This window comes from Rhopalosiphum padi, chromosome 1 (assembly GCF_020882245.1).
Source record: "Rhopalosiphum padi isolate XX-2018 chromosome 1, ASM2088224v1, whole genome shotgun sequence".
Classification (NCBI taxonomy): Eukaryota; Metazoa; Arthropoda; class Insecta; order Hemiptera; family Aphididae; genus Rhopalosiphum; species Rhopalosiphum padi.
The window spans coordinates 30,198,044-30,225,759 of NC_083597.1; the positions used below are offsets into that span (position 1 = coordinate 30,198,044).

Below are 27,716 nucleotides of genomic sequence, written 5' to 3' on the forward strand. Positions count from 1 at the left end.
AATGGTTATGTCCTATGTATGTTGCAATACATCTTTAACTTAATATATAATATATAAACATTTAATTTTTAACACAACAATAAGTAGATAAGTTGAAACCACTACTTTTATGTATTACGTATCAGATTATATTATTTCTTAAACTCTTCAATACAAACTCATCTACTAAGTCTATTTTATTATTTTTACTCTTTATAGGCAACTTTGCTCTACCAGTTTTTGATTTATGGAAAGTCTGAAATCCCATACGTAATACATAATATATATCATTGCATAATATACATAGATAGAATTTATAACAACATTAATGAACACAAAAAAGTGATAAAATACATTTCAATACCTACAAGATAAATGATCAGTGTTTTCAGGGTATTGGCAATGCGCTATAATGCTTTACAGGCATTAGAAATTCCGTGCAACCTGTCACCATCGTTTGTCATTATACTTGACAACCGTCTATTTTTTCAATAATAAAAATAACCACCAGGGTTTTATTAATAAAAGGGATGTTGTTTTCTTCTTAGCTCATACTCTAAGATATTATATAGGCATTTTTTTTTTTTTTTGATAACGACTTGGATGGTAGCCAAACAGTCGTCACTACGGTCGAACGGGTGGACTACCCGTTTCCTCACCGAGGCAATTCCAACTCACTCGGCGCGAAATTTATTGCATTAGACGCACATAACGGTTTCCCTGAACATTTTCTTGCCCTTTACCCTATGCTTCACCGAACGTTTTGTGCGAGCTAAGACGCTAAGACTGTGGCCCTGCCACCGACAACACGGCCGGCAGTTAATTCACCGGCCCCGTTTGCGGGGTCGCTGGAAAACCATATCCGGCCGTGTCGGAGCGCCACCCGAAAATATCTAGTCAAGTGGATATGGACCACGATTGTTTGCCAAAATCAGATACGATTAAAGTTCGTTCGATTATTGTTTATATATATTTTTTTTCACGAAACTACAATCGGTACATCATAAATACATAAAACCACTTATCATCGTGGTGATTTGTTGACAATGCATGCTGCCTACTTACTAAGCCAGCTATCGATTAAGATTAAAGGTTAAAAGTGATATACGGAAGCTTGCCGTGCACGTGCTTAACAAATAAGTTTTGTATTGCTCGCGCGTGTACGGGTTTTTGTTTATGGTCTTTGTGATGTGAAATGAGAAAAACAGAACACAAGTGAATTTAAAACAATGGTCTAAGACAGCGGTTCTTAACCTGTATCTCTAAGCCCTTTCGCATAATATAACTCTGCTAAGATTTTTCCCAACCTTAAGATTGTTATAACATCTTTAGAATTACACTATTCAGTATTAGTGATGTTCAAATCCGTCACTTCAATCGCTATTATTCTCGGTGAATCGAAAATATACAGTACATTTTTTTTTTTTTTTTGATCATGTAATTTTACAGAATAGATGCATTAGTTCGAATATGGTAGAAACAAAATAATGTAAGAACTCAGTACATATTCAGTATAATATGTCTTATGCATATAGAAGCGTGGTCATAAATTATAATTAATAAGCAAGCAAAATGAAATGGATATAAAACAAAAATCAAAATATTTTCTTACAATATTTCACAAAATGTAAGTTAAATGTATTTAATTGAAAAAGGTAACCGAAAAAAATGTTATGTCATTAAATTATTATTTAACGTACCGCGTTATCGTCGACTATGAATTTTAGAAGGATATTTTGTCTCCTATTACTATTTTATATAATACAAATGTACTTGATAAAATATTCTTTTTTTTTCGTAATGCTGGCTTGGTAAAACTTAACATTTTAACAGATTGACTATAATATGTTAAATAAAGATTGGATGACTTCGTCATTGATTGGTAAGTAACTTTTAAATGTGTATAGAAAAATGGAATTAGAAAATCTAAAACTCTTATTATTCATAGACAACTTACTAAACTCCTAACTATTACAAAATTGAATAGTTTCATTCGTCGTTAATATTACACATACACCATGTTTAATTGTTAACTAATATTGTTTTTTTTTTTTACAACCATATTTATTATAGAGTCTATATTTTTTCTAGTATCTTGTTCCTAGAATGTAATTTTAATACATATTTTGAGAAATACAGTTTTAGTAAAACGACAACTCGGATAGGCAGTTCACTATACTTTTACCAGTAGTAAATATTTCTGATATCTCAAGATTACATTATTGTAAACACATCAAAGTAATTTTAAACAAATAAGTAAGTATATTGATAAAGTTAAATAAATACAAGCATAAAGTTGTTAAATATCCCTGAATGAAATTTTAATTAACTTAAAATGGAGTAATAATCAAAAGTTTTAATTTTTTATGGAAATATAGTAATAATTAAATATTCATTAATCAATGATTACTAATTATAAATTAGTTTTATTAATAATTACAAACTACCTTATCGTTTTGTTAAATCCTTGTTTATTATAAATTTTGTTTTTAACAACTAGTATTAACTGGAATCTTATTTGGAAGCACATGATTTCGCTGTCTTTTTGGCACCATGGTAGTTTGAAATTTACACACCCACATACCCATTTACTAGTAAATTTTAGTACAAAAAACTAACCACCAGAAGACTGCAAAACCAATTCCACTTACTGGTAACCATTCTACATCGCTCAACTCTCTGGAGCGAAAAAAAACTTGAACTCTTCAATTAGGCATGTACCCAATCGAAGTGCATCATAATCGTGCATATACCTATAAGTTACATTATAATTATTATGGTACACTACATTATACCTATTAAATTATATTATCATCACTATTTTATTCAACTTGTAAAAATGTTAAGTTATTGATTGTGCGAACTATGTTGTTAATGTTTGTATGCATAAAACCGTTACGGTGTAAGCGGTTTTATGCGTTAAACAATAATTTACCTTCCATGATTTGCACACGCACGTAACTTCGATTTTCGAACAATACACGATTTTCCGACATCATAACTTTACAGATAATATAATTACAATAAACTGTATACTACAAATTGTCTTTAAAAGTTTAATCATTAATATTCGTTATACATAGGACATAATATATACGATGTAATGCATTATATTAATTCATTGAAAACGGTTTAAAGAAAAATAATAATAATTAATTATTAAACTTTTGTTACTCTATAACATAAATAAAATAATTATATCGACACATTTTAAATCCTTGAACTATCGTGACATTATATCCATTCTTATATACATAACCGTTAGTATATGTCTGATTTTGTAAATAATAAAATTATTATTGATTCTCGTTTATAGTTAATATAATTATTATACAGACACACAGCAAAATACTATGTATACGTATTTATACATACCTGTGCCTATAAGTATTATTAAATTAAAAAATGGTAGCTTAAGTCTTCTTTAGAATAAAATCCTATTAAATATCAACGGAATTTTTTTTACATTTAGTAATTTTAAATAAATCGAGGAGCACAAAAATGAATATTCATGTAAGGATGTTTTGACGAAAAAAAAAAAAATATCATGAAAATCAATAATTGAAACTATTAATATACGAGTATATTTTGTACGTATTACTTTGTATTCCAAATGGTTGTATTTTGTCGAGATAAATCATATAATTAAAATTCCTTCTTTCAATAAAATGTAATATACTAACTAAATAATATTATTGTATTAATTAATAAATATTCTAAAATTTACAGAATTAGTTAATATTTTTTATTGTTAACATTTACATTATATTTAATTTATAAATCAATATATAAATTATCTGATGGAACAAAATAAAATAATTATTTTTATATTATTATAATTTATTTGGGTTTTCCGTTTGAATTTTTTTCACCTTCATCCTAAATCCTTCAATTCAACATTTCAATCATGGTCCAGTAAATTTAGAAGTCTTAGAATGGCAACATGTGTCTGATAACATAACAGTCATCAATCTTCGTCCAGTAGTGCGTGGTTCAATTTCCATTTTACGATAAAAGTTAAGAGAGCACATGCACTATTTTCGTTTACACACCATTGACCTGTCTTAGCCACTCTTCAGGAAAAATCGGTGAAATTGAAAATTTGAATTTTTATATTATTTTGTTTTTATATAACATTACAATATTATAATGTAATTTTTTGTTTCAAATAAAATCATCTTGCAATTAAATATTCGGAAAGTGTATTAATGAAATCAATTATGCATTGTATTCAATTTAATGTATCGCGGTAATATTCTAATACCAACATTTTTTTGATTTATAGATTTAAGCTTATTTCTGGATATCATAATTGAATGTAAGATGTATTACATTTTAAGCGTAGACACTTAAAATTGAAGAATGTTTCAGGAATATATCATTAAATTATTTTTTCATATACTCAACAAAATGTTGACTTTTTTATTAAAACGCTAAAATAGTTTGAGCGAGTACAACATTTTTATATCAAATAATGGTAAATATAAATGTTTTGTATCACGTATAAATGTCCATCAAATATAATTTAAATAGTATAATTTACAAGTAAATAATATTTTCATAGAATAATATTATTATTGTATTAGAATTTATATCAAACTCATATACGAAAAATAATGTGAAATACTTAATTAGTATAACTGAATAAGCTTATATTAAAGCTGATTGTCGTTTAAAAAAATTAAAATGAATTTTTGGTTGTAGAAACGGCAGGTAAAAATATTTTTTAGTATAATAATTTATAGTTAAAAATTCAATAAAACAAAAGAGTTAAATTTTGGTATGGATAAAAAAAAGTATAACATATTTTAATATTTAATTTTAGAAACAAAACAAGAACACCATAAAAATCCAATTACTTTTAAAGATACGACATAAATAATATTTCACGTTTCATAAAAACTGGGAATTTTTCATTTAAGCTTAATTAATATCTTGTACTTAATAATATAATAATATAGATAGTAATATTGTTTTTACTCAAACTTTAAATTACGTTTTGACTAATAAATTATACTTGCATGAACAATGCAAACTATAACAATAAATTGGTAGCTATAAAAGCAATACGTAATGAGTAGGCCACGGATTTATATGCACTTAAAAATAACGAAACACAATCTTAAAAATATATATTTATAATTTATAGGTACCAAATTAATCAAATTTGCTATAAAATATATTCATAAAAACCGTGATTTTTAAGAAACAGACTTATGATTTAGGTTTAAAATAAGGTAATACAAAACAAGTTACAGCAATGTTTATTTTGTCATTTAGTTATTTATAAATTAGAATTAGAATTTCGAAGATATTATAGTAAAAAAAGTAAAATTAAAAAAAAATTAAAATTCGGTAGATAGGTACCTTTATTTTATTTTATTGAAATTGAAATTTTAAGTAAAGTAAAGTTTTAATTTAAGTTACAAAATCGTATAATAATATGCTCTAAAAACTGTAAAAAATCAAAATATGCACAAAGAATTGACATTTGCAATCATTCTTCCATGAAAAATATTTTTGGCTGAAACCATACTTATTTTTGAGTATGGATGACCAGTAAAAATGCAAGTGCTAAAAATCAGATTTTTTGAAATGAGAATTATTTAATGTAAAGGCACAACAATAAATAAAATTAGGAATATAATTATATTATAATTAATAACAAATAATAGATAATTGTTTATATATTTTATATATTATATTAATTAATTTAACTCCTGTATAATTTAAAGAAATTTTGCACTAAAATATAAAATAGAAATAACATCAAGCTTAATAATATGAGATTAATCATCATCGACGATAATATCAATATAATTTAACGTATGATTTTATATTTTATTTTATTATCCAGCAAAAATAAAATTCAGCGTGACTAAAAAGTTTGAAAACCTTAAATTCCCAGTAGTGACATCAAGTGGTACGCTGAACAGGTGATGATTAAATACTTTCTTTAATTAATGATTGATTGAATATTGGATAATATAATACCTTAACTGATATGAAATGTCCAAGTATATTATTTTTTGACATGTACATGTTACATCGATGCATGGCTCAGAATACCAAAAGGAAATATCTCAAAATATCAATTATATTCAGCAGAGTAATATAAAAACTTCAAACTGTTATATCTTTTTTCGTGGTGAATAAAAGTGATCCACATATTATATAACATTATAATTATAGGTATGAATACATTTGTATACTAAGTTAAAAGTTAAAATTGTTTGTTCTAGAATATATGCTTCACAGTCAACAAAATTTCGATTAAGCAAAATAGTGTTGTGATGTTGAAACCAAAATAATATTAATATATTACTATTATTTATAGAATTTTTATCTAATTGATAAACTATTTAAAATAATTAATAATATTTTACTATTGTCTTATGATAATTTATTGTACGATGCCATATTGCATATTAAATAGTAGTTTTTAGTCATAATTTATTTATTTTATAACATAATATAAATACTAAATAGAACCTATTGGTTTTGACAATGTGCCTAATTAAGGACTGAAAGATGCTAAATTATACTATTATTAAATAACACATTTTTAAATAATTGTGTTGATTTCTCGATCATTTTTTAAGTTATTCAGTTAATTCAATTATTATCTAAGAGCTTTATAATGCTTTAGTTATAAGCATTTATTTTATAACCGATACGTTTATAAAAAGTGGATTTTCACAAAAATGTATTTAGAATCTTATGATTTTGAGCTGACGGTTAGTTATATTTTTAAGTTAAAAAGTCAAAAAGTCAAAAAGGCAAACTAATAAAAGCTCTAATCAAGACATATAAGACTTATGAACTTATATTATAATTAAGGTAAAATGTATAGATTTTTCAGTTATTATAATTGTGTATTTGAGGAAAACTGAAATTATTTGATTACCTAAATAATAATACATTAAATTTATAGAAATTAATTGTTTTAAATAGTTTAAAATAAATTGAATGTAGTGTTATCTTGCCTTTTTAATGTCACGATTCTGTAAGATATATTTTATTTTTGTGAGTTGTAACACAATTGTAAGAATTGTATAAATATGGAAAACTTACAAAATAAAATAAATCTATTGAGCCTGTACAACAATCCAAGATGAATAATGCTTCCAAAAATGTCTTACAACAACTTTCCCAAGGCCACAGAACAACACAATATGAAGTCATATCAATATTAATGGATAATCAAAGAATCGTAAGAAGTATCCATAAAAAAATGCTCTCACTGATTTAAAATGTAATCAAACTTAAATATATTCATGATATATGTATAAAATACACAAACAAATTTTTATGTTAAAATATTTTCAATTGTATATCCCAATAAAAATAAAATTTCATACGACGTGTAGATACTGGTCATAGTTTACGTTATTCACAATACTTAACTATTTTAACTTTTTAATACTGAAGAGTAAATGATTTAAAAAAAAAAATATGATATTTAATTATAGATTATATTTTCAATAGTTATAAATGTTTTTTATTAATAAGAATTGATAAGTTAATACATTAAAGTTTAAACTAAAAGAAGTTTAATCGTTAAACAATGGACATACACTTCCTTTTCTAATATTTATCAAAAAAATAAAATAAAGAAAACCATGAATAATGTTTACTGTTTACAAAATATTCGTCAAGTTAATCAATATTCAAATATTCAAAAAGTTATTTATAAAATATTTAAATATATTTTTAATAAATCATTTACAAGAATATATATTATTAATTTATTCACATCGTAAAATATTTAATTTAGTTTTTTTCTCATTTCTAGGCAAAGCGTATTATACAATATAAATTACTTATAAACATATTAATTATTACTAAAACATTTTATTTTTAAAATATCATTAAAAATCAATATATAATATTTGTTTAATTTTTTAAATAAATATATAAAAATGTTGAATGTAAAATTTAAATCAAAACATTCAGCTAACTTATGATGGTTCATTTCGTTAGCTTACAAATTTAGTGGTAGTTTTTTTTTTTTTTTGAAACTATTATAAATACAAAAAAACCATCTATATACTTAAAATTTAGTTTTTTCGAACATTTTTGTTCTTTTTATGCAGTCATGATTTGTATACAATAATATATATATATATAAACGTAAACATTTTTGAAGTACTAAACGACTTGTTCTTTTTTTCGTAAAATGTAACTAGTAAATATCATTATGACAAACTCGTTGTGTTACTAGGTACAGCTCGTTAGTTTGTTTTTCTTCTTTGGATACTTTTAATTCGTTGTTGTATAGTAAAACCAACTTTAAGCTTCATCATTAATTCCCATCACGTTCGTTAGGGCGAAGTAGGAGGAAGCAATCCGGTCTGGGAATTATTTCCCGAAAAACGCCTCTGGGTACAATCGACCATTATTTATATGATCGGAGCAAAGACGAACCACTGCGCTGTCGGCCGATATATAGTGAAAGTTGGGAAATTATACCCCACACCAGATATGGATGGGTGTTCGGTTAAAAAGAAAAACAAAACATTATCCTCCGTACCTACATAGAAGCTTCACTTTTTTTTTCCCCCAAAAAATAATAATAAATGAACATACAAAGTATCGACCTCTGGGAGAAACTGTCGGGATATCTCTTTCTCCGGTGTCAGCAAGCCGATGATTTATTACAGACGTTTGGACGGTTGCCTGCATACGCAATTTTCCTAGTTTGTCTTTATTATTATTTCCTTCATTTTTATTTTTATATTTTTACACTCTGACACTTAATAAAAGAATAGCATTGCCTTTAACAGCTGTTAATATGCATTTATAAACGCTCATTTGTAGGTGTTAAATATTTAAAGATACAGGATGATCCATTGTCATACTATTAGACTCAATAGAAAAAAAAGAAAAAAAAATAACTAAAATAGTCTTAATTGCAATACATATTCTTCATATAAATGATTAACTCTAGTTTTTTTTTTCGTAAAGTTCCTATTCAATGTGATTGTTCGATTTTGGTACTATTATTGGTTTTAGATTAGATTGTTCTATTTTTCTTGCAGTCATTTTCGTCTAAGGCGATTACAGGATATTTATTTTTGAACGTAACATTTGATTTATTTTTTTTTTTTTTTTTTAGTTCTGTTGAACTTGTTGAGGAGAGGATATGATAACTTTTGGGTTTATTACTGAAGTCTCGAATTTAAAATTCGTAGTTGATGTATTCGATAACCATATTCATGGAATTTCTTATCACGTCACTTGAGCTACTCTGAATACGCGAGTAGTGTATTAATTGCATTTTTAATAATTATTGATTATTTTAAACTTATTGGTCATATATTTATATATTTTTTTTAACTTATGCTCATAAGATATTTGTAAAATCTGCTTGTCTGGGTGTCAAATATCTCAAATCATATAGGTATATATATGCCTATAGTATATATGTATAATTCTAAGAAAGGTTGGTCATAAAGTATTATGTAAGTTTAATTAAAATTTAAAAGTGGGAGAGTTTCCTAGACCTTTGGCTATAAAGTAGCTGGATTTGTAGTATTATTCCAAACATACAAATATAAAATACAGTTATAAAAGTTTTTTTTTTTAAATAATTATAATATTGGGAAAACATTGAAGAACACTGAGTTATCGTATGTTGTGGTAAAAGTCGTTACTTGTAAAAAAAATATAAAAATAATTCACAACAATTTATTATTATTATTTTCAGTGTTAAGTAGTATATTCATTAAAAAATTAAATATATATATTTATATAAGACATTTATTTAAGTAAGTTGTTTTTACACATATATTTACGAATCAACATATCAAAATATCAATTTTTTTTTTTGTTAATATTTATATATTAATATTGTTTTAAAAAATATGTACTGTAATAAAATATTTTCTATTATTACCTAAACATTTTACTATTACAGTGCAACTTCCATACAACGAAGTCGAATAAACAACAAAATAAATTTGTAATATGGATGTTATTCGTTAAATAGAATTACATATTCATTAACAATGAAGCTCATATAGTTTTTAAAAAATATTTCGTTAAACAGAAAATTTCGTATAATGGAAGTTTCACTGTATATACTTATAGCATTCCATGCTATATATTCATTATTTATTAATACTAGTTATAAAAAATCTTAATTTTTGGTTATTATTTATAATTATTTAAGAATAAAATTACAAAAAAATGATTTTAAATCATTAAATAGGTAATTTGGATTTTTATCAACACATCTTACATTTCTTGTTCTATAATAAGCTGTATGTTTTTTGGAGTGGAATGAGATGTGAAAATAAAATAAGTAGATTGAAAACAAATTATAAGTTATAAAAGAAAAGATCAAAAGAATGAACTACAGTATCAACATCAAACAGTAAGTGAAAATATGAATACAATATTATTATTGCAAGTACAATAATAGGTACCTATGTAAGGTAATGGATTATTTGAGGAAAATGTTGAAAGAAAAATAAAATGAAACTAATTTAAACAAAATATCTAGCCCATATACAAATTTTTTAGAACATAGTTACATCATATTTGTGATATCAGCATTTCTTATTTAAATTAGATATTCAATGTGCTAAAAAATAGAAAAAAATAATATTACAAAAGCCTGTTGAAAGTTTTTCAAAATTAAATACACAAATGAGAGATTACTTAAATAAAAGAGAAATTCATCCAATAAAATTTTATCAAATCTATTACGAGTATCTAATGTATATGACGTATTGAATTTATAATAATACGTATCTAAATAGTAAATATAATGTTATTCCTAAGTGTTATATTTTCAATTGGATTCATATGTTATTTTACACTAAAAAATTGTGCCCACTTGCCTACCTAAATTTATTTTATTCTAACTTATATAATAATGTAAACTTATCCAAAGGTATAGCATTCAAAAAAATAAATCAAAAATCAACATAACTATAAAACTACATCTCTTTCAAAAAAAAAAAAAAAATATTAATTTCAATGATATGGAAATATTTTTCAAACGCATCGTCGTCATTAAATATTCTAAGCACGATTTTAATTTTGAAGTATGTCTTAGAAAAAAAAGAGTACACGCAAATATGTAGGTTCAGTTCTTAGATTGTCATATAGGAAATTTATATTTCCAAGTCATATTTTTAATGAAGTTATCGAATTATAAATTTAATAAAAAAATATTTTTAATTTTAAATATATTTTGATTATATAAAATATAAGGAAGTACATGATATTATACTTTTATGTTAATAATAAAAATATAAATATTGTATTATCTTACACAAATTGTATTAAGTATATGCGTGTTCATTTACTTAAAACAGTTAAAACAAAATTATAACATAATTCGAGATTTAGGAAGATGACATTTTTTATGAAAAATGTATTTCTGTTCATAAGCAGTTTATCATTTTAATACTTGTCATATTCTGAACAAAACAAAGAAAACAATATTATTTTTTTATTATAATATTATGGTTTATTATTTGTATTTTAACATATTGATACTAGACGTATTAACTAATTTTGTTTTAATTACGAGGACCGTAAGTTAATTTTATAATATTATGTACCAAATATAAGGTGGTTTGTTATGAAGATTCAAAACATAGCGCATTTGAAATCAACATTATTTTTATTTTAGCTATATAATGATCAAATTTACTAGTTAAAATCTGTATAAATTAATAAGATTAACAGATAAATTATTTTAAACATCACATTATGCATAAATAAAGATATATAAGTTTTAAAATTAAGTTTATACAAATTATAATCAACCATAAATTAAAAATGTTTAAATTTAAAATTAAAATTTTACAAAAATGAATATAAGTGTAATATATGAATATTATTTTTTTTTATTTAAACTTAAAACGATTAGCTATAAAAATATAATTAAAATGTTATTTTAAGATACATACATAATGTTTATCATGTTATTATCAACCCCATTTGAAGCCTTGGTATCTAAAATTATTCATTTTATCAAAATAAATGTTAAAAATAAAACAAAAAATAATACTCGTGTTAAAATATTTCTTATTTATACAAAAAAACTTTTAATGTTTTTTCCACTGTTCTTCTTTTTCATTTTTTTTTTTTTTTTATAATAAAAATGTGTACATAATATTACGTTCACTTCCGATTCTTAATAGTCATTTTGATAAATGGATTTTAATTTATGAGTATATAAGTATAGTATAGTATAATGTCAAAACTGTAGTTTACAACCTTTTATTCACTTCGGACTACTCAGAGCGAAAATGTCACTAATTATAAGACAATGTATTTAAAAATCCCCCTCCTTTTTCAATATGTATATATGTATAAATAACCGACTACAATATGTTAAAAATCTATTTATTAATTTATCTTAAAATATTTCATACTTTATTATAATATATTACAACACAATTTACAATTGTTTATGAATTAGTTATTATCTGTGTTGCTTTCTATTAATAATTGACTATGATTGGTGCACAATATAAGATTTGTTCACATGTTTCAAAATGTATACACATCGTATTAATGTTAGTATATTTTAAAATATTTATTTTGATCGTTTTATTAGTTTAATCTTTCTATTTCAAAAAATAATACAAACGAAATTGTTTTGCATTATGACCATCGTTTATGAAACCGGTAAAGAAGGATTTAGAGGAAAATTTAATAGTTTTTTTAGAGATGTTTTTATTAGTCAAAAGGTATATTTAAGTAGCAATTATGATATTTGGTTCAGGTAAACGATTGTCAAAATGGTTAAACTACGACATATTTTCAATTTTGACATAAACGTCATAAACAGAATGATAAAAATGCGTCTAGTATTAACATAGAAGGAAATAAATAATGATTAAACAGTTTTAAGAAAAAATATGAAATTAATACTCAATTAAGTAACACTTTATTTAAATTATAAATATATTTTACAAACATGTTATTATTTGAAAAGTAAGTATAAAATAATACAAATTATTTATTATTTTTTTTGTACATGTTATTACTTTAGTATGCACCTAATTGCTAATTTATCTACTCAACTAATATTAATTTATTTTAACTAATAATACTTTAAAATAATTTTTATAATAACACTTCATATTATAGTAATAACGTTAATACATTTTGTAAACAATTGTTTTTAATGTCAATATATAAATCAAATTATAGTTTGATTAAATCGGATAAATGTGTTGACTAATTTTATTGTTACAAAAGACCATTTAAATAAAAAAAACATCAATGACATTTTTACAGCGGTGAATTAAAAAATGTTAATATAATTACTTGTTTTCAAAAAATACTAGCAAACAAAATAATAATAAATTATGACGAATAAACAAAATAAATAAATATTGAGCTAGATTATGATCTGAAACAATATTTTAGTCTTCTTTCTGTATAATTCCCACCAATATTGTGTCACAAATAATAATTATAGATCGTAAGTATTATGACTGTTATTATTATGGAATTGGCTTAGTAACTTAAATAAAGCCATAGTACATAATATTAGACATATTTATTGTAATTACATAGTCTGATAAATGTAGATATTTATAATTTCAACAATTAAGGAGATATAAAAATTCTCCTGTTACGTATACTTAATAAATTATAAACCTGTCAAATTTTAATATTTTTTTGTAAATGTGGAATTCAATCAACAAATATGACAATTTCAAGTTTCGACAAGATATATAATAAACATAATTATATTAAAATAATTTTGACATATTTAAAATATTTTTTTTGAAATATTCATACCCACTGGGAATAAAGATAAAAAAATAATCATATATACATTATTTATACAACGTTTATACGGGTGTGTAGTCCACACGTGTTTTTGAGGTATTTTATAAAGGATAAGTTGTTTTGTCCTGGAACAAAATAAATGGACTCTTTATCGTTTATCCTAGCAGTGACAAGATCATTCACCATGGATTGATAAATATAACATAATCGACCGTTCCATATTTCTAAAAGAATAATACCATAATGTTACTTTGTACAGGAATTAAGTAAGTATAAAAACTGTAAACTTTGTATATCCGTATACGTAAAAAATTATATTATGTTTCACATAGATCATCGTTCACGCGTGTCAAGCACACGTGGATTTTTTTGTACGTTTTTTACAAACTCTTCAAACTATATATATATTTATACATACTTGTTTCTTATTATACTATATTCCTTTAGTAAAGGGATTAACGTGGGTTTATTATTCTATCTACAACACATGAGTATGAAGGCATACATATTAGAAATGTTGAAAATGTATGGAATTTATAAAATGTATCATTATATCAAAATTGTCATGATCCTGAAACAAATCTCAATCCATGATTGAAATATAAAATAAGGTATGATATATGAATTGGGTGGATAAATTTAAAATCGTAAACAATGGTAAATCTAACATTTGAACAACAATTTGTGCAGTTTTTTATTTATTCAATTTTTTCTTAATTATGTTTTGTAAAAAAATAACTCCTTTATCATATTTCTGTTTACTCAAGTCTGCTAAGAAATTCATAATATTACCCTTCTAAAGACAAGTACCATCTGTGTTTAGTTTATAATCAACAAAAGTGCCACGAGAAACTTTTTGAGCATTTTTTATAGGCGACCAAAAAATAACATTAAATAAATAATAAAAATATACATTATTGTAAACCGATGAACAACTCCTAGGGTCTGAAAAATTAATTTAAATTATAAGCTGTTTAAAAATAGCTATAGTAGTATAATGTATTATAATTATAACTATATTATTAAAGAAACATAGTTAGGTATATTATAATGATTGAAAATAATTTCATTATTAGTCCACTATCTATAACACATTTTTAATAATTAAATCCAGATCATAATAAACTTGTTTAAAAAAATAAGAATAAAGTACATGAATAATTTATAAAATAACAACCAAACATGGTGATAGTTGTATAGAGAATCAGATACATTAAATTAAAAATATACTAAAATATATCCAAAAGTTAAAATTTTTTTTAAGAAACAAAATTATTTTAAGGAACACTTAAATATTTGTTTTCTGTGATTAATTACGTTAAAACTAATAATACGTTTTTACTAATAATGGTGCTATAGTTTATATTTATTAATTTTATAGCGACTAGTTAGGTATCATTAATGAATGAATAGCTTTAATTTGCTTATTGAGTAAATTTACTTAGCGAGTAAAGCTATATTTAAATTAAAATGTCGTCTTAAGATATTCAACTTATTCGTGTATCATAATAATATAGGTACGTACTTTTAACATAAATTAAATACAATTTAAAATTTAAATTAAAGAAACCATATTATAACAAACTCAAAAACGTGGTTCAACATTTGATACTTACATATTTGCGTACAATTTAAAATAAAACAAGTAATACAATAATAAAATTCTATATTTTCTAATCGAAACATTTATTTGATTAAACAGGTAAAAATTATAACTTGATTAATATATTATGATAATTAATTTACTATAAACACTTGAATATAGGCACTTGAATTTATTTTCAAATGTTTTACTATAATCAAACATTACATTGTGTTTTAAATTAAAATATTTTTGTTTAAATAATTATTAACCTAGTGCTGCATTAATAAAATTAATAAATTCTAAACGTTTAATAAATCATTTTAATTTCAAAGTATTCAAATAAATAATATTTGTTATAACTTATAACGATCAAATACACCCAATATATATTTCTAAAATTTTAAAGGAACATATATACAGCTGGGACTGCGTGGGCGTTTTTCGCACGTTAGTTAGGCCATTGTTTAGAGTATAGTATTGTTTTGGATGGACAACAGAGATGGAAGATAATGTCGTATTATTATTATTATTATTATTATTGTTATTTTGCGTTTGAGAGAGCAAAGATAAATCATAATAATACTTCAAAAGTGATTTTAAACCAAATTAAATAAGAGTTAAAATAATTTGTATGCACTTTAAAAACGTTTATACAATTTAAAAAATGCAATAATAACATATTATTTAAATTTTTTATTCGACGATATCATCATTATACTGATTAATATTACTAAACAATCGTTTAATAATTAATTACAATTTTTATTTATAAATAAATATCTATAATACAAACATATATTGATGTAAAATTAAAATAAATTCCTGCAATTTAAATTTTAAGCACTCATACCATAGTTACCATACTATATGTTAATGCAAATGAGTACCGAATAAAATTTACGAGACCTATAAATAAAAAATTATTTGAAAGATGAGTACAATAATTATGTTGATTGTTAACATATTTAAGCTTTGATAAAATAAAATTGGATTATATAAATACTATAATTTAATGTTTTAAAACGTGTATCTGTATACAGGGCTAGAAAATAGCCTAATTTTTCCATTCAAACTATAAATATTATATTATAAATGTAATATTATAAACCTGTATGCATGCATTTATTATCGGATGTACTAGAAAATCTCAATGAGATAGTTAAAATATGTGATGTTTTAACTGCAGTATCGTTTTCTGATATATAAAGTACAATAAGTGATGTACAAATACCAATGGAAACTTTTAAAAATAATATTGATAACTGAATAGGGTATTGGAGACATCTAAGACAAAATGTAAAACAAACTTTTATCTACGAAATCCAATAATTCTTCATAATAATGGGTCTCTTTGAAAAGTAAAGGTGTAGAATAACAACGTACATTACGATGAATAAGAACAGTTCAATCACAATAGAGAAAATAAAATCCTGTACCATAACTCCATAAGTATATGTCAAGATCAAATACCTTTAAATAAGTATTTAATATAACATCTGAACTATATTTGTTTGATTTTTTCCCTAGATATTTTAATTAAACTGATAAAAAAAAAACAAATCAGTACATGTACTCAATAATCCGATAGATATCGTCAGCGAAAAAATATGGTGAAACCAAACTCTATTTGGTACAAAGTAAATATTTCTGAAATTTAAAATTTTGTTATCAATTATTTTTTATATAGTTGTCATTGTATGTCACATTCAAGTCACACATCAAAGAATATTGTGGGTCAATATATGAATTTATTTACAGAACCTCGTGTCATAGCTATTACATTGAAATAGTCTTTTGACAATAATTTTAATACCACACAAGAATACTGTTGCATATTATATTTAAAGTTATAGAGAGTATATTAACGTACATTTATTTAAAATTCGTCATTACATTAAAATTATTTACAAAAAATTCAGTTTAGAATAAAATAAAAACTTAGTTTAACTACATGCAATATGATATTATATAGTATAAACTTTATATTTTCATTAATGCATTGAATAATATTATACTATAAACAATAATAATGGTTGAAAATTAAATATTATTTTTTTCATTTGAATTTGATTTATAAATTTTTAATCATTTTATACTTATACTAAATTATAGTTGTTTACGTCAGAATAAAAAAAGTATGTATTTACAAAATAAAACATTTGAACCAATCTTTTTTATTTAGTTTTATATATTATAAAAAAAGTGGGCAAGTAACCTGTGTAACCACTGTAAACCTACAATTTACAGTAGTTTTAGAGTATGCCTCGTTAGTTGCCATTGAATAAGTCACATGTATTATAGGTGTGTTAAATTTGAATTTAATAATAAATTATGGTATACAAATAATACTTCTAAGCGAAAATAGTTAGATTATCACTTTCTAACAATTGAACATCGTATAAACTAAGTTTATTATATATTTAAAATATAGTAATTTATTTTACTATACGCAATACGGTATAAATAAGCAAAACCTCGTTTAAAATAATCTAAATATTTTGAGAATGTATGAATTGTGTATGTGAACTACATATATAGTAATAGTTATATATAATATAGCATATAAAAATGTCAAGCCCTCAAAAATATATTTGAATTCCAAGTTTAGGTAAGTTATTAAATATCTAGGTTAGTACAAATTTGAATTTAAAATGTTAAAAACTTTTTTAGTTCCTATTTTGTTTATGTATTTCCCGATTAAATAAGAAAATCACTGTGATTTATTTTGTGGTATTGTGATAATTAATTATATTCGTTATTTTAAAATTAATAAAAAATTGTAAATAAAATGTACATAATATAGGAATAATAAGTATAGATAAAAAATAATTATATATAAGGTATATGTAAGAGTTCACAAACAACCGAGAGTATCATTAAAAATCTTCTTGATAATACTTGGTTATGAATTTTAAATTCGAAGTAATTACCATATAAAACATGTATGGTACCTATATATTTTTTAACGATTAATAATTTATTTTATTTTTAAAACTAATAAATTTGAAAAAATACATCATATTCTAGTTAATGAACATGAACGACAAGTGATAGTTCATGTATATACGTATCCTAAAGTTGGAAGTACTTTTTAATATGAAATTGAAATGTATTTAAATTGTTGTTTAAAATATTTAATTTTTTAAAACTATTCAATAATATCTCCTCCATCCCTAAATAAATAAATACAAACTACAGCACCTAGTATAATATTGTAACAAGATAAGAATTTTGGTTTTTACTACCATTCAAGAATAAGAGCCAGATACAATTATTTAGTATTAGATGATCAATAAAAAAAGAATTGGAAAGTATTTTTGTGCGGAAGAGAAACGATGAAAATATATAAAGAGACATTAAAAGTATGACTGAGAAATGAATATATTTTGTAATATTCAAAGTTAAAACTTTAAAATTCACCGAATGGTAACATAGTTTTTGATTCATTGAGTTATCCCCTTGACCCATATACTGTGTGTGTAATATTTCATCATTTTATTAAAACTTATGATTAATGTTATGCTTTAAAATATTTTAAAACATCAACATGCATAAAAAAAATAATAATAATGAGTGTATTGAATATAGTATGTACAATTTATAACATAATTTCCTTAAATATAAAGAAAAAATATGATAGTGCAATAACGAACAATTTTGATTTTGATTTTAATAAGGGACACTATACAACTATTATAGTCATAGAGTACCATTTAATAGTGACTTTTATCATTAATTTTTTCAGAATACTTTTTGTATACTACTCATTTTTTTTCTGTACATGCTTGTTGCTTAGTATATGCAATTCGAGTCAGTTAAGCGCGCAACTAAATGTTTGGGGTGGTACGATGTAGTTTTCAGCGTGATTAACTTCCACAGATGAATAGTAGGGGTGCAGTTGGACGTATATTATAGATTATTAATATTTATTATAATTGTGAGTATAGTCATATGAATTGTCCACAAGTATAAGAATTTAAAATATTTGTGTTAAACTCATTAATTGGTTCCCTTATTTCCCTCCTCACATCAGTCCTAAACGCACTTAAAGCTAATAGCAATATTCCATAATCTTATCTCTTTTCCTTTTGTCATTATATTAATAAATATCCTCCCTTAACTCTATTCAAAAACGTCAAATTGTTTTCCCAATAATAATCTTAATTATTTTACCAAAATATTAATTATTTATTATCAATATTACTTATGTTATAAATATGTTACTTATACATTTTAAAATTGTCAATATACTTGTAATATTATTACAAGCCTAACCTAACCCAGTGTGTTGAAACATTTTAAGTTACAATAAATGAAAAAAAAAAAATATTTGCATTCAAATTAAAATTATTATTTTGATATTATCATGTGAAGTTAATAAATGACCATATGATATGGGCTATGGCTTGTAGTATTTAGCGATTGTCGGCTAGACTGCTAGAGAACAGCTAACAACGTTAACGCCGTCAAGGTCTAAAGTTGGGGGCGTTGAAAGGGTCCAGACCGTGATCATTTGTGTCACTATCGAGTGACTGTGCCTGCCCTAATATATGTTGGCTTCCTTTTAGCCCGCATTGAAAAAAAGACCTGTCGTAGCTACTGTTTTTATGTCTATGATTAAAAAGCAAAGAAAATCCCATGGACCAAAGCATATATTATTATATTATACAATTTAATTCTATAGTTTATGATAATATATTGTATACCTATTTTATAATGAATAGTATATAATATATATTATATAATTTATTTTATGAATTTCAAAACAAAATTAGAAGAAAGTAGATAACCATTCAGTCGTCTAATAATAAATTTCGAATGTACGTTGTCATTGAGATGAAAATCACTATAATGTTTGTGTTGAATTAGAATTTAATAACACATCATTTCATACCAAAAACAATGTGAGCAAAGACAGTCTGTTTTTCTATATTTATATTGACATTTAAGTAATTTATTTTACTATTAGTAATACGGTCTTCTGAATTATTTTTTACAAATATAATGTACAGTTATTTGTTTTCGAGTTACAAAAAAAAAAAAATAATAAGGAAATCGTTTGATGAAAAATCGTTATTTTGCGCGTGAATATATAATTTCGTCAAAATTTAAACTTTAGCGCTCATAAAATAAATTTGTGGAGTCACGATTAACTTTTTTTTTTTTTAATTTCAACAATAAAATTTATGAGAAACCTTGTATTACATTTTCAAACATTTATAGTGAGGAATATTAAAAAGTGTAATTACAAAATAATTTGAAAATTTTCATAGTTTTTACGAATTTCGTCGACATTTTAACTTTAAACATCTATAAAAAATACAGTAAGTGTGTTTTTAGTTTTTTTTTTTTTTAATGATATATAAATAAATTATGAGGAATATTGTTTCCAATTTCGAATATCGTTGATTGAGTGAAATATTATTTTTATCAGAATGTATAAAAGAGTCAACAATATTATACTGTATCATTTTATATTGAAAATTATTGTTAAAATACTTTTTGAAAAATTCAGTTATTTACGGTTTTGTCAAATATGTATTAATTTTGCGTAAAAATTCCAATATTAATTCCTTATTTTTTTTCCTGTTAAGCACTAAGAATTTTTTAATTTTAATGCTCCATTGGAATATAAAATGTAGTCAAATACGAATCATTGAATAGTGAGAAATCGATAGGCACGCATTATAAATAAATTATAATAACATACTATCTAAGAACTCGCAGTGACACAAAATAGAATAGGCCAACACTATATCGATGGCAAATCGTTTTACAAATAGATTTGGCCTGCAAGTACCTGGAATGCGCTATAGACGCACGATTGAACCGGGGATACCGTGATGTTTGAAAAGAAAAAAAAAAGATTACAAATCAAAAAGAAAATGTGAAAAATGTACAAATCGTTTGGCGGAGTTGCGAGTAGTTAACAATCAAAACAAACGTCCCTCGCGTACGTATCCATTAACAATACGACCGAGGTAGTAGTCATAGGGGCAACAAACGTATAGCGGAGCGTCGTGTTGTTCGTGTCCAACATCGATGTAGCATAAAAGTGCAAAACATAGTTTCAACACACGGGTACATTAATTGTATACAATTGTTTTATTACAGAATCAGTTATTATATTATACCTAATGTACAAAAAAAATATGCCATAAAATTATGGTGCGTAAATCTGTGTTATAATAATATTACGCGTCGCATCATACTTATTTTACTATCGATAATAGTAATACCTTTATGTGATGCTCTTATATTTATATGATACCGTAGTTTCTGAGTTTTCAATCGACACGTTGTAAGTATGGGAAATTACTAAAACACGAAGATGCCTTTGTACTAATAATACCTATTATATTACGTAATATCAAGGAGATATTATTTAACACAAGAATCATATTCAAACGATAATAATGAATTAATAATATGGTTATATAATATATAATATATATTATAATAATAATAGTTTAAGGGTATCTTTAAAGCCAGTACCATAAGCGATAAAAAGAAAATATCGATTTTAAGTCGATATCAACAATTTTGCAAGGCCATTTGAATAAAAATGACATACCATGGTATTTTGCAAGACCTCTAGCTGCAATATATTTTTTTTCAAAGGATAACGGGTGAACGGCAAAAAATAAACTACTACAAACCCATTTAGTTTTATTAGAGTGTGCTACATATTGATAAATGACGCATTCGTTTGGACTTATCTAGAGGCTTTTGGGTAGGGGAAATTGAAAAATAAACTGAAACTGTTACTGGTTAAAGTATAATACTGAAAAATGTTCGGAATTGAAAACGTGTTTTTCACACAAAATACACTTTACGCGTGTTCTTAAAATCAAATGTGTTAGTTTTTTATTTTTATTGACTCATCAAATCAATAATTTTGAATACTAGCAATATATTGTTAAACAAATAGATAGAAATTGGCTTTATCGATTTATCAAGCTGTTAAAATATTTTTTGGAGATACAATACTTTTTATTCAATTTGTATTAAGTAATAAAATATATTGGTGTCGTTGAATCATTTGAGAATTAGGTAGGGTGGTGTTTTTGATGAGTGACTCTCCCGAGGTAGATATGTTCAACAATTCTATACCGAAAAAAATTCGTTGCGAGCATTCCTCAGCAAGAATTCACGATGTCAATGATAATATGCATTCGTGAAAAATATTAATACAATGTCATGATCATGTAACGAAACGATATTTTATTGGAATTATATTAAGTTATAAATAATTTTAAATTGTTTAGATAATATTATTATACTTCAGCGAACAATATTAAAAAGGTTTCGTAAAGTCTATGTTTTCCTGGATATTTCATACATGAATATTTTAACAATGTTCCATTATAAAAATATAAATTAACAAAATGTGGGTTAAAAAACGTTCAGGGTTAATTCAGGTGTACAATGTGTTAATTAAAAAAAAAAAAAAAGGTAAAATATTAAAATAATGTCAGACTAATGATGTTTTGACGTACAACGGATGTTGAGTATGCAAGCCATAAATACAATGTATCGAATTATAGTACAAAAACGTGAGTATACATAATATTATGTTCAATATTCAATAATAACAATAATTTTATAATACACATATTGTATAAATTATTAAAAAAGTATAATGTTTTAAGTCTTTTTAACAATTTAAAAATAACAATAATACAAATTAGCGAAATAATTAACTGAAAAATGTAGGTATTATTTTTGATGAAATACATTTTAATTTAAAACATAATCTAGGAATACTTCGTCCACGGATATTCTTTATAGTATAAAATACACAGTTAGAAAATATAAAGTACTATCTATATTAAATTATTTCAGATAAAAAAAAATAAATAATAATAATAATAATAATAATAATAATACCTATATATTTAATCAAAATGATAATATGCATTTTACAAAGCTGAAAGATAAATTATTATCCAATTGAAATAAATCAACGGCAAGTATATAACCAACCCATTGAAGTGCCACTAATGGGTGTCTCCTTAACAAAGCCAATCACGCCCATTATCCATTAATATCGTAGATCAAAATATATTATTCATACTGTAAATTCTATGTATATAGAGATAGACGGTTTATTCCTTAATTTAAAATACCAAGAAGTATATACTTCGATATTATATTTGTAATGCATTGCTACTATTCACTCGATGAATACACCCGTAGTATAATAACGTTAAGACGGTGAGTATAAAGTTTAACTTCGAAAAACTTTATTATATTTTTTTAGATTGCGCATTTATACATTTTTTAAATTATTTTTTTTTTAACGTTTGCTACCAGAGGCTGATAATAAACGTGACATTTATACCGCACCGCGATTTCTGTAGAATATCCAATGGGAATAATATACCCATTTTTGGCGTTGCTGTATATCAACTTTCAAGTGATGCCACATTTTAATATTATTTTGTAGTACATATTTGTTAGTATTTATTCTAACAAACCGTTTAGTCCTCTGGATAGTCGTGTCGTAAATTTTACTACTTGGAGTATTGCTTAACTAGTTTATATTATATTTGTATTATACGTACAATAAAAATCTGGAAAATTAACCATTACAGTCTCTCAGTTTTTACTAATATTAAAATTAATTAAGACTGTGCTAATGACTCATATCTGCAATAACCATGGTTAGAACCTAACCAGATATAGGGAGTGTTTAAATGGTTATAAGTACCGTATTGTGTTTATTTTATCCTGTTTATTTTTGTCTTTATTCATTTATTATAATTTTATATTCTGTTGAATGATTTGTACGATTATATATTTGTTTTTAATTCAAAACCACTCATTGTCTCTAAATGACACTATGATGTAAACCATTGACACCACTGCTTATTGAGAATTTATAATAAATGTTTAAATGTTTGTGAAACAATATTTTTTCATGCCCTCTCTTTTCTGGGACTGTATTTTAAATTTCGGGTATTGGTATATCTCGTACACTATATATTTCACATAGGTCATTTTATGATTTACATTAAATTAAAAATATCAAATTTTATCTTCAAAAGGTTATTTTGATAGTAATATTCAGAAAAATAAAGTTAATAAGATCGTAATTTAAATAATAAAATATACTTAGTTTAATTTTACTTAGCTTGTAGTGTTAATATTAAGATTGGAATTTTTGGAGAGGTGTTGTCTGAATGTTTCTCCTTTTTCTTTTCAATAAAAATTGATAATATAAAAATAGCGAGGACAATAAAATCGTAATAATACCAAAATTAATTAACGGTGTAAATATAATAATATGATAATTTAATAGTTGATCATCGTCATCATTATTACCAGAATTAACTTGATTCTTAAAATGTTATCGTACTATCACAAGAATCAATGGTCTTTTAAATAATTATTTAACGAGTTTAATAAAAACAATAATAGTATTGTGCATTGTTCATATTAACATTTTAGAGACATTAACTACCTACATTTTTAATATTAAATACATAAATAAATATGTTATAATAATAATACAATTCTGAGGTTCTGCTAAGCTTAGTAAAGATAATAAATATTATTATGAGCTCATTTCAAATTAATTGCATTGTCAGTATTGTATTATATCATATATTTTAACAGACCAATGAATTGATTATTGTGTTTTTTTAAACTTATTACAATTTATATTTTACAAGTAGTAATAACTAATATTACTTTATAAACATCAAAAAAGTATCTAACTTGAAAATTATAAAGTTATGTCACATTTTTTAAATTAATCAGGAATCACATTTTGAAGTGTAAAAAACTCATGATTAAATCAATTTACAATTTATTGGTATTATTTATCAAACATTCAACTATTATAATAAAAATAATAAAACAATTCAACTTATATTCATTTAAATCTTAAAGATTTATTTATAACCAATAATGCTTAAAATTAAATAAAAATATAAAATTCAAGATAATTCATTTTTTTTTTTTTTGTAAATATCTATGTATATAATCTTTTCAAAGTGAATAAACTGAGATGCAATTTAAACTTTAAAGTGAACAAATAGCTATAGAATATTTTTAGACTTTATACTGCCTATATACTTGTAATATTATATTATACTGATAAGAAAGTATTTTAGTGGTTCAATTTTTATTTAGAAAATTATCTTTTATAGTATTTGATATTTCGTTAACAATATATAAGATATTATATAAAAATTAATTATTTTTTTTAGGGTTATATTTTTTTATATTTATTTTCTAAATTGTAGTTACTGCAAATTTCATCTTATGTTTAATCATCATTTTGATTTTAGGCTTCGTCCTATTATGCTAATATTAATGAAATATTTTTATACTAAAAAAACAAGTAACATTATCCATAACACTAGTTATTCAGGGACGCCAAAAATATTAAATTACAAATTATAATATACAGAAAAAAGTTAAATGTTTCGATTGAATACTATCGTAGTACACTAGACAATGTGAAAATACGAGACCTTTCTATTCACATATTTCATGATACAATAGGTGCGTCCTGCGCATGTGCGAAATAATTTATTAGGGCGAGAAACAGTGTGAGCATTTTAAAATTTTCACACAACGATTTTTTTATAAATATTTTTATCTAAGATTTTATTTATTTCATATTTATAAATTTATCTTTATAAATTCACATAATATAATAAATTGGTTTAGCCAGCTTACCAAGTGATTTGAATGGAACCGTTAGGACTATATCGATGTATCAGATTTGGCTATAATAAATCAGAATATTCGTTAAGTCTAGCGAAAAAATCAAAAAATTATGATATTAAAAATTTTCAAAGAAGTTTTAATTACAAAGTTATTTTATCTACCCTTTTAAGAATATTGTAAAATTTAAAACTTTCTATTTATTCCTATTTATTAAACTATGCAAGTACATGATACTAATTTTAAACAAAATTGTTCAACATATTATAGCTAAAAATTATAATTACATGCTATTTGTTCAGAAATAATCAAACTATATGTAAAACTTTAAATTAATATGTATATTATAAAGTTGTTATACTAGCTATATTCATTGAGCCATATATTACTATGGAAGTTTTAGGAATTCAAAATATGTAATGATATTATAATAGTTATGTGAAAAAAAATGTATAACAATACTTGAAATTTAAATTCTACGTAAAAAATATTTTTTAATTTTTTTGCTTTCAGTTATTATTTTTATTTTAAGAATAATTTACAATATGTATTTATTTAACACAATTAATAATTTGAGGTATTACTACAATAAATAATATAGATAAAAAATAACACATGGATATACAATGGTTAATGAGGAAAGTAATTCATTGCGATGAAACTCTTCAATCTTTGTGGTAGGTATGCTTATTTAACACAAACTATATAATATAATACACAAGAATATTTATTTAATTATGACTAAAATAAAATTGTAGTATCATCAGGTTTCTTGTATTATAACTCATTAATTAATTTTTATTATTTAGGTTTAAAGTTTCAATATTTGTACGTCTATTAAATGAGTTATTCGGTATTACAAATACGACCAGTGTAACTTTTGTACGTATGTGTTTTTACATTTTATATTTTGATATAATATAATTTTAACATTAATTTTGCAATGCTGAGTATGTCAGCTGAACAACTACTGTTTTGAACAGTTCGATACCGCATTTTCTATGGTAGTATTAATTATTATTAAAATAATTCACTATTTGTTTAGAAAAATATAATCAGCGAATATTCAACGCACCGTTCAATATTATTATATAGTTTTGTTATATTATTGTATAATCCATATGATAAAATAAGGAAGTGTTATAGATTTTTATAACAAGATTTCCGTTTGATAATTTTCAAATAACATGAACTGTATGTGCACTTTATATGCAAATGAAAATACATAATATAATGAAATAATAGTTTAAAACTATTGAAAAAAAAAAATAAAAAAGTTATCAATCATTTCAACACTAATATTATATATTATATATTTTTTATTGCTTTTTAAATTGTTTATGTCATTATTATTATAATTATTATAAGGAATTTAATTTAATTTTAATAAATTATATGTTATTATATTATGTATTTTTTAAATTACCATCTATACATATATTTATTGAGTACCCACAGAAAAACACATAACAAGCAAATGTTATATAACATTTTTTTTCGATTGGTTGGTGCTGAAGCTGTAATAATCTAAGTACAATTTTTATTAACCAAAGTTTATCTAAGCTGATAGTCGACTACCTATATATCTACATTGATGGGATCGTTAATCCCATCTGGATTAAAATAGCAAAGTGTTATAATTTAGAGACCAAAGAATAGAAATAATCTCTCGGCGAAGTGACGTCGTCAGGACCTACGGATGGAT

General features: G+C 23.7%; 1 protein-coding gene across 1 annotated transcript in view; it reads right to left on the reverse strand.

Annotated features, from left to right (window-relative positions):
• Positions 1–27,716, reverse strand: part of LOC132931685 (LHFPL tetraspan subfamily member 1 protein-like) — a 224,610-nt gene that overhangs the window by 60,391 nt on the left and 136,503 nt on the right. The gene's annotated exons all lie outside the window — the stretch shown is intronic.